Source organism: Styela clava, chromosome 3 (assembly GCF_964204865.1).
Source record: "Styela clava chromosome 3, kaStyClav1.hap1.2, whole genome shotgun sequence".
NCBI lineage: Eukaryota > Metazoa > Chordata > Ascidiacea > Stolidobranchia > Styelidae > Styela > Styela clava.
In genome coordinates, this window is record NC_135252.1 from 24,461,983 (window position 1) to 24,473,198 (window position 11,216).

An 11,216-nucleotide genomic window follows, 5' to 3' on the forward strand; every position below is an offset into this window, starting at 1 on the left:
AATATTTGATCATTTTTTGTCATGTTTTTTTAACGTGAAAAAAGTAAAACAATGAAAATAAACGTTTTGGGAGAAATTCGTAATACACATAGTATGACATCACCATGCTTCAAAAACGTTGTAAAGAAGTTAGAGTTGCGTGGATAAGTGGTTCTCAACCTTTTTTTTCCTGCGCCTCAAATTTATAAAAAAATTGATTTTGTAAAATCTTGCAACTTGAGGATATGCTCAAATACTAGGTGTGTAGTACTTTTAGGACTAAAATTAAATGAATATTATAAAATCATGAATTTTACATTACATTTGTTTCCCAATAAATTACTTTAAGGTAAGAAAACTGCGCGTGTATGCCATCAGCGAGATGTTGAAATCGTCGCGTGACTTTACTAAAGCAAAATGAGTTCTGCCAAGTTTTAACGCTGTAATACTTCTCCCACATACAATTACTATTGAGCAACACTTCAATACCAAATAAACAGTAAAAATTACTAGAAAATGAAATTAGTATTTTTTAGATTTTTAACAGTTGGGGTTACGTGAAACTACCTACCTTTCCTTGCTCTATGCCTTTGCGCAGGCGGATCCGTATGCGTATAACACAAAGATGCTGTAACAAGAGTGAAAATGACTATTCTATTTGATTCAAGAGTCTTGCTGCACACTAACACAAATATATTTCTGTAACGTTTTGTCTGACGTCTGACGTTTTATCTGCGGAAGTCTGACCTCGGTTAGACGAAACGTTACAGAAATATATTTGTGCAAGTGTGCAGCAAGACTCTTGAATATCTAGCTAGCAATAAGCTACAAATAACAGAAACTAAAGCGAGGGTATGTTTTATTCAAAAAACACATTGAAAATACGTGAATGGAACGTAAATATCCAAAATAAGGCGGGCAAGATCAAATCTAACGAATATTTTTATTTGCATTAGCTTCACACCCCATCAAAAATGTCTACACATCCCTGGACAGAACCACTGTTTTAGTGTATCAATGGTCCTTCTCCTCATATAAGTCCTTGTTTTAGGTTAGGGCTACTGACGTTACTTTGAGCAAACTTGCATGTACAACTGCCACATTCAGAACGTACCTACTCGTTAATCATCAAATCAATCTACATAAGGAAATAAAACATTAGAAAAATCAGCAATTTACCTATACTTTATATGTAATTTTTGCAATTTGAAATGGAATAAAATCGAGTACGTGCCAAGCATGGTAGACCGTTAAGGCGTGATTTATCATCCGATCATACTTGCTCACTATTGAACAAATTACTTATAAATACCGGTTAAATGTTGGATTTTTTATTAGCGTTAACCGTTGTCCTCCGGTAAAGGGATATAAACAGTCGTTTTCCTTATCTATATAGTATTAGGATTAGCTGTCAATATACGAGTGGATCAATATAATATTACAAAGATACTTCAACGAGGCTATTTTTCATCTGTAAATCCTCCTTACTAATAGTATATTCATAATCTGTTGCACCTCTCCTATCAGCACTCTTCCCGCCAGGGGGGAGCCAGAAATTTTCAAAGGGAGGATCTGAAATTTTTAATTGCTAAGTCCGAAAGTTAAGAGCTAAGTTACGAGTCCGAAAAACGTGGGGTTTCAAGAATTTTGAGAACCAAAAAGCGTTCCAAGCTAAGAAAATGTCTTTGTATGATACAGAAAAATTCTTATTTTACCTTTTTAAAAGGGAGCTCGGAGTTTCGACCCTCAATTAGGGCTGGGCACTCCGAATCGAATATTCGAATCGATTCGAATGGTAAATTATTCGAATCGGTTCAGAGCAAAATTTCGAATTGCCGCCATCTTGTGTTTTTCTTTCCGCCAATGGTTGAGGTGAATTACCCAATTTTTTTGAAGCCATACAAGCCATTTTCAATACAATTCTGACATATGGCTATTTTCTGTAGTGAGTTATTGATAAATAAGTGTTTTTCATTGTGTGAGAACGCTCCGCAATCTGTCTTAGTGGTTTATTCATGTTTTCAGTATTACTTTTATTGACAGGACTATTACAGTAAAAAAGTAGCATATAATTACATATCTATCTTCCATTGACTCACAATTATTCGAGACTCGATTCGAAAGAAATATTCGATTCGATTCTGAAATCATCAGGTATTCGAAAATGCCTAGCCATACCCTCAATCCCGCTGGCTACTCCCCTACTCAGCCCGAACGTCAAACTTTGTTGGCGTAATTCGTTAGTAAAGCAATGTACGCTTCAAATTTCATTGAATTTTAAGTCAAAATTTCTAGTTTCCGCTATTATTAGAGATTACGTGGGATTCTCGAATTCGGGGTTTGCAGGAATTTACAGAATAAAATTCAAGACAGTTTGGCAATTTCAAAAACTTGTTTCATTAGGATCATAGAGAAGATACTGGCTACGCCCTATCTGTCAAGTCATTACTTATCGATCTTAAGATCGGTAAGTATGTTGACAGGTATTTGTCTGTTAGATGAACGCGATATCTCACGAAAGCGAGATTGAATCTGCTCCATGTTTTGCATGTCCATTCATCATATCTCGGACCAGAAGCCTATTGATTTTGGATGAATTATGTCGTATAATTAGCGAGTTATTAATTAATTAGTGATGGATCACAAGGTGTCACTATGGAGTAAGAGCGCTGTTTTGGGAGATCCCCTAACTTTCGATCGATAAGTCTTCGGTCTCTGACCGATATTCACTTTATATATATGAGTGGTTTTCAATCTTTTTTTTGTGGCCCACTTCTGTTGCACAAAAAATTCTGTGGCCCATTAATAAAATTCGTCGTACAAAATAAGGCCCTTCCATTTCCATAATTAATATAAAAATTACCATTTAGTAGTTTAGTACAGTATTATCATTCATTCATTGCTACTACAATCAAAGTTCAACTAATTTATCAATAACTCGTTTAATTTTTAATATGTTTGTGGCCCATCTGAAAATATTTTTGCGTCCAGCCGTGGGCCATGGTCCATTAGTTGAGAACCAGTAATATAGATGATTTAGTACAGGGGTGGCGATTTTCACCGCGATCGACTGATCGGTAATAAGTTCATACACAAAAACGAATGAGTATGCAGACGAGAATATTGGTCAGAGACCGAAGACTTATCGATCGAAAGTTAGGGGATCCCCCAAAACAGCGTTCTTACTCTATAGTGACACCTTGTGTCCTACCACTAATTATTTAATACCTCGCTAATTATACGACATAATTCATCCAAAATCAATAGGCTTCTGGTCCGACATATGACGAATGCACATGCAAAATCTGGAGCAGATTCAACCTCGCTTTCGTGAGCTATCGCGTGCATCTAACAGACAGACATACAGACAAACAGACAGACAAATACCTATCAACATACTTACCGATTAAAATCGATAAGTAATAACTGCATATACGCATACAACAAATCGACAGCTGCCAATAAGGTCGGCTATGTGGCCGAAAAACGTGGGTTATCAGGAGTCTTGATGGTATAAAAGCGTTTTCAGCTACGAAATATTTCTATGTATTATACATGAAAATGCTTTTCGAGGGCTCCCTTTCTTCGAACGTACAAAAAAAATCGAGGGTCGGTCGGACATTCGTTTCTCGTAGCTTGAAATGCTTTATAGACCCCCAAGACACTCGAAAAACCACGTTTTCCGACCTCGCCAGACTCGCGAGCTGGTACGTTCTAATTTGACAATTAAAAATGTCACCCCCCCCTCCCCCCACCTTATGAAAAAATCACTATACTGACCCAGTGACCCAGTCAGTCACACAGACAGAAATCTTGGGACACTTAGTAAACTATATTTTGAAAATTCTCTCGTGCTGATAATAGAAAACTTTACAACAAGACTCAATGCACCGCCTGGCCTATACAATGCCCTAATGAGGAATATCGTCTAAGTTCGTTCGAATAATTGCTACAATTTGTTACATATAAGCCCCGCATGCCAAAAGGGTGCTTAACGTTATTGTACATTCATTTACATTTTTCGAAACTGAAACCGATATTTTGGCATGAATTATACGCATGGACTCTCAATGACAATATAGACAATGAAGACAGCCGGGATGGTTTAAATGTAGGCCCCTAATGTGAAATCGGTAAATTTAAAGTCGATAAAAGCACAGATATGGCCTTCGGAGGCGTCTCGCTTTGAGGCCACAAAAATATGGTAACTCCAATTAAGTCTTGTAATAGGGCTTTTTAAGCATATACAGACAGATTCACTGTTCAGTAAAATATCAATAACAGCTATCAACACAATATTTGTCGCCATATTGAAAATGGCAATCACAGTGCTAACGCAAAAAACGCTTAATAACCCTCGATAAACGCTTCACAGCGCCTAAGAAGTTTGGCCTATCTCTACTCTTTCTACTTCAAGTAAGAACTCAGAGTCTCGCTAACTTTGAACTTTAAAAAAAAATCGCGGGTCGGTCGGACATTTGTTTCTCGTAGCGACCCAGTGACCCAGAAGTAGGGCTGAGCATTTTCGAATACCTGATGATTTCAGAATCGAATCGAATATTTTTTTCGAATCGAATCTCGAATACTTGGGGGATATATAATTATGCGACTTTTTTATTGTAATTTGTCCTGTCAAGAAATGAATTAGTAAATCATAGAATACATCACTCAGACAGATTGCTGAGCGTTCACACACAATAACAAACACGTTTTATCAATAACTCACTACAGAAAATAATCATATGTCAGAATTGCGTTGAAAAGATACGGCTTTTATGAAACAAAATTAAGGAATTCACCTCGACTATTGGCGGAAGGAAGAAAAACAAGATGGCGGCAATTCGAAATTTTGCACTGAACCGATTCGAATAATTTACTATCCGATTCGATTCGAAATGCCCAGTCCTACCCAGCGGTCCTGAGTCACTCAGTAAACTAAACACGCCGCTAATAAAAAAACGCAACAGCAAGACTCAATAAACAGCAATGTCTTAATATGAAATACCGCCTAAGAATAACCGACATCGACACAATATGATGTGCCATATGGTTTGATGGGATTTCTATAGGCATGCTACATCCTGTAACTCGAGCACGCTTTTGAAATATACTGTAAAAAATATAGAGTAAGTATAAAAACAATTTTTGTATCATTAGAATGGATTGTTAATGAGCCTATTGCACAGTTTCTGTAATTGGATATTCGGTTCATATGGAGCAATTATGCTCTTACTAGGTATCATTTTAAATGACTATATTCATTAGGTAATTAGACTGTCATTTGTTTTATTGCTTCACCTTGAAGCAGGGGTGGGCAAGTAAGTGTGACGTAAAAGTTACATTTTATGAACAATATTTGGGGCTCCCGAAGTATGCGAACCAAGATGGCGGACATCGGAATGTAATATGTGTAATGAGTTAGGGTTAGGCCATAATTTTAGGTATAAATACTACGGGAGGATCTTGGCTAGTCTTCGAACTGATAATAGGACTAAAATAAGGAAAATTGGAAAAAAATTATCGCCTAACCCTAACCTGTTACCCATGTTACGTTCCGATGTCCGCCATCTTGGTTTGCATACTTCGGGAGCACCCAATATTTACAGTGTTACAAAAGCAAAAGACTGAAAAGCAAAGGTGGAACCTTTAAGTCTCGCGCGAAACTAAATTTAATAGCAATTTTAACAAATTCCTTGAGTTTTTTTTTAGCTAAAAAATCAAAAATTTGGTTTTAGTTTGGTTGTGGCAGCATCAGGCGGGTCAGCTTGAATTTCCAAACGGGCTGGATTTGGTCCGCGGGTAGTAGTTTGCCAATGTCAGCCTTAAAGCATTCCTTCTTTTGCCTTTGTTTTCAGGTTTTTTATTATTAAACTAAAAATACCTGATGGAATCGCGTTGAATGCTAAATTTGGTATTATTTTTTAAAGAAGAGCGATTTTGAGAGACTTTGGAGAGGCCATGAATCATAAAATATTTAAGAACCACTGAACTAGTGGATATAGCGTAAGAAATCATGGTGTCGCAAGTTAAATATCCATATGGTTCAATCTGTATTTTAAGTATCTCCCCCTTGGATGTAATTGGCCGGAATAGGCAATGCGGAACAATGAAGGCAATAGACAATGAAAATTTCAGCTTTACCAAAACATTTGTTTGCGATTAGTGCAACTTGTATTCTGGTTTTTTTTTTTTTTGGGGGCTATTTTATAACGTATGCATATATATGCATTACAATAATACTGAATGAGTAAAAACTACGCGCAAATACAAATCAACCTTCACTGCCCTAAAATTCCTCCGTGGTGAAGTTCCTCTTCAGTTGGCAACGTTTTCCTAACCCAGGGGTGGGGAATAAATTACGGCCCGTGGGCCGGATCCAGCCCACAAAAGTGTTTTATCCGGCCCACTTCTGTCTGCTGAAATTACGAATATACTTTATAATATATATTGATGACCGTACATTTGAACCCACGTACATTTGAACCCATGTGTATATCCACGGGTTCAATCTATATGCGGGTGCTAAAACCCATGGGTTAGGGTTAGTATGGGTTTAACTATCCGTGAAACAAAAAAAATTCCATAGGTGCAATAGCATACAGGTGCAATTGTCATGGGTTCAAATGTACGTGGGTTCAAATGTAATGGAACCATATATATTATATACACGTCGGCCCCAAGTGTTGCTGATGTAAATGAACTATTTTTATTCATGGTTCTCCATATTGAGATTTGAATCTTCATCCCAGTAGCCAAGTCTATCATATGTAACTGGCCCACTCGAAAAGTAACTGCCCACCCTTGCCCTGACCTCTTCAGACAAAACGCGACTGTCTATCTGCAGCAATTTGAAAACCTAAATATGAACTAATTCGACTCAAAATATTAATCTATATGTGCCTAGTCCTAGTTCTAGGACATCTACAGTAAGTGGCTAGGCAACCAGTAAATACCTATACTGCAAAGTTCAAACTTCACTGCACAGCAATCACAATACGCATCTTTGCAACATCGCCTACACGGAAAATGCATTTCCTGTGAATCGAAGTTACAATTGTCAGTCTTATTTGGGCGGTTCTAACCAGTGGTTTTCAAACCAAGTCCCGCGGGCCAATTAGGTCCCACGTAACGATTTAATATGGCCCGCCGAACTTAAGTGAACTAGTTTAATGTTTTTACTTTTTTTGCGTTTTAGATACTGCCAATTGTTAGGTCATTATTACAGTTTAAGCACGTGTATATTCAGTCACACCGGTATCTTAACTATACGTACGGGTACCGGTATCGACACCCCTTGCGCGCGCCCACTCTTCCGGTCCACGAATATCCTTCCGTTTCTTGTTTTAACCCTCCGTCAATCTACTTTGGGAACCACTGTTCTAAACTACTATCTTTATGAAGCCTTATCACATCTTTATACCAAACAATGTTCTATACCAGGGATTCCTGAACTGGGGGTCGTGACCCCACAAGGGGCCGCGCAACAAATGTTAGGGGTTGCAGAGAGTACATCAATTTCACACAAAGTATTTTATCTATTGAACTTTATTAGACTTTTGGTTTGAAACACAATTATTAAATCTAGTGCAAAACATAAATCTCACGATTTAGAAAGAGTGCATAGGATCAGAGAAGCGACGCGCGTGCATAACAATGCCGACTTAACAGGGAAACTGAACAGGTCGTGGAAAATTTCAAGGTACTCCCGTTGTGTGTGTACCAGGTTAGCGGTAGGTCATAATTTTATTTCGGTTTTCCTTATTTTAGTTCTATTTCGAGTTCGGGACTGTCTGTGTTAGCCAAGTGAATATACCACCTGCCCATAGGTTTCAGTTCTTTCACACAACTTGATGTAAAGTAGGCGAACATCATTAGTTACCTCCATATTGATACACACACTTTTGGATCGCCAATTTTATATTTTTCCCTTTGAAAGTTTAGGAAGTCCTGCTCTAGACTAGCAGACACTGAAACGTAGGGAAATACTATTTTAGGAGCTTTGGGACACTTTGGGCGCTCATATTAGGTCTTTTTCTAACTGTTTGTCCGGAGTCCTGCTCTGAGCGAAAACGAATATCTGAAAGGCATATCAAAGCAAAGCGGGAAGTCCCATAATCTCAAGACGTACCTTCATGACCCTCCGCTTCCGGTTCCCGCTTTTACGCAACCAATCAAATTCGAAGCTAATTACTTTTTATGTTGAGACTGTAGATAGGAGCAATCTGCTAATATGATATTTTCAATCGAAATAAATGAATAAAAATATGCGACCAAAACGCAGTCCATATTTTTAACGCTTCTAACTTGCATACTAAAGTCAAATTTTTAACCTGAATGGAAATAATTTTCTTTCTCGCAATATTTTTGGATTCCGGAGTCGAAGCTAAATCCTTAAGAATAAAAAAAATGATACGCTGATATTGAGTCACACTGAACATTACAATTCTAGATAAGTACAGTAAGTATAGAATAGTATGTGTATCAACACTAGATACAGTACACATGCTTAGTTCGTGAAAATGAAAATTCTTTCTGATTACAGTGTATTAATAAATATATGAAAAGCTTTACACTCTCCCTCAATGAGCCAAATACGCCGATAACGCCGCAACCATAAACATGTATTGTAAGTATTAACGACGACCACGACCACGAAGACCAGGAGTTTTCAACAATAACAAAAAACGTCATCTGGTCTCATACCCGTGAACCAGATTTGAAGTCGATTTATTTTAACCGAAAAATCGTCGAAATCTTTATTAAATGTCGGTCCGCTCACCAATAGCGTAGCCAGCCTAATTTTTATTTGGATAATGGATTATTACGACGCTTACTCGTGCCTTTTGCTCCGAATATCCTAAAGAATCGCTCTACAGATTTACTTTGCTGTCAAAGTTATCCAAGGCATATCTGCGCTCATTTTTATCTATCTTGGTTGGTTCATTTGCAGGAAACGTTCGATTTTCAGTAAATCGTTTAGGAATAGAGCAAAATAGTGTTGGATGAGGTGTATGAGTTTAGGTCTTACCGCAAATGCCGAAAAATGGTTAAAAATTTTCCTAGCAATGGCTTCTTAGAACATTTCCTCTGCTACGCATATGCTCCCTACACGTCTTATCTATACCTTAAATACGCCAATGCGACCTTCTTAGCTAAAAATGCTGAATTGTGAATTCCAGCCTTCAAAAACTCAGGGGGCGTATTTCAAATTTTCAGCAGAGACCAAAAAAAAAAAATCGCGGGGTCTCAGAATCGCGAACCGGATTTGGAGTCAACTCTTTGAAACCGGATTTAACCGGGATTGGGGGCGTTGACAAATTTTGAGGGGGCATAAAGCTAATGAAAAATAAAAATATTTGTTAGATTCGGACCCCCCCCCCCCCCCCCCTAAATATTTGAATATTTACATTTCTATATTAGATACATTTATTTTTTATTATGTAAACGTATTTTTAACAAGTTTTTTTGAATAAAATATACTTTCGCGGACCTCCTGAAGTATGCGCAACAAGATGGCGCACAACCTGAACTCAGGTTGTGTACCAGGTTAGGGTTCAGGTTATGCGACATCTTGGTGCGCATACTTCAGGAGTACCCTTTCGCCTTACTATCCGTTATTTGTAGCTCTTTGTTAGCTAGTTATTTTTGAGATGGGAAGCGAGTTATAAGAAGGGAGCTGCGGTTTAAAAAGTTTGAGAACTACTGCTCTTAATATGTTCATGAATCCACGCTATTTGAGACTGAAAGTGCGGAAGTATAAAACATAATTTGCAAACTAATAATAATTCTAATTATACCAGTTTCCGAGTCGGCGCCGATTAGTGTCATCGGCTGTTGTTTTCGTCGAAGCTATATTTGAATCAGGTTATATAAGAACATGCATGGGTTAACGATATAAAGTGACTGGCTGAGAACTTCTATTATATAAATTTCACAACCTCGTCAGAGGCGCAGCCATAAATTTTTGAAAAATGGGTTTCTGAAATTTCTAATTGCCAAGTTGGACAGTAACAACTAACGGGTTCGTGGCATTTCGAAGTCTTACGGCTCTAAAATGCGTTTCAAGCTTCTCACATTTTTTTACATTACAAAAATTTGGGCCGAGCTGCGGAAGTGGACCAAAAACGCACACAGCATATGTAGGGCTGAAATTAACTCTCCTAATCGTTGACTTACTCCGTGTTTGCCGACCACTCAGTTATAGTAACTATGTCAGACCTGACTATGTTCGGCTTCTCCAATGCGAAGTAAACCATACGCCGACCAAAAATAATAATTTATCGAAAATAACAGCCAGATGCTACCCATTAAACGTACGTACAGTATTGAAATAGCAACATCCTTGATTTAGGTTAGACACAACCCGAGCCACCAAGCCATTTAGTGCGCCCTTGTCAACACTCGGGATTTTTCTCCATCAACCATAAAACTCTAATCCGACTCTAATCTAGATGTTTGAAGTTGGTTATATGCCCCCCCCCCCCTAAGCTTAACGATCAACATGGATGGACATGGATGTAATAAAAACATATAGACCCTAGTTTAATAATCCGAGTTATCTTAGAGAATAGCCGGTAGCAATCCAACGCAATATAGTGATGAAGCAATCACATAGTAACAACTACGTAAGTATATATAGCAACGAATTGTTAGCTAATAAAACGCAATTCCCCATTTATTATCCGCATTCGACTATAATAATGTGCAGAACGAGCCACATATACCTCAAACTTTCTCATCAGTATTATTTTGGGTACTCCTGAATTATGCGCATCAAGATGCGCACAACCTGAACCCTGACCTTGTACACAGCCCGAGTTCAGGTTGTGCGCCATCTTGTTGCACATACTTCAGGAGGTCCTTTCATTTGTGTAAATTCTAAAACTCAAGCGTCTCTGGCTCTTTGCCAAGACTATCGCATGATATCAGCGTTTAGGCATGCAAATCACGATTTTCAGAAAGCTACCCTCCAAGAATTCTTTCGTGCGGCCGCGAATGTGGCAACACATGTTCTTTCCATCTGTCCGGTACATCAATTTCAGTACTTAGTATTTATTCCTAATTTCTTACTGAGTCTTAAGCCTGGTAACTAAGTCTATTATTTGTAACTGGCCCATCCAGTGCAAAGTAATTCCCCACCCCTGGTATATAGGAATATGAATCGGTACTTCCGAAGTATGTGAACAAAGATGGCGGACACCTGAACGTAGTATGTGTACCAGGTTAGGGTTAGGCCA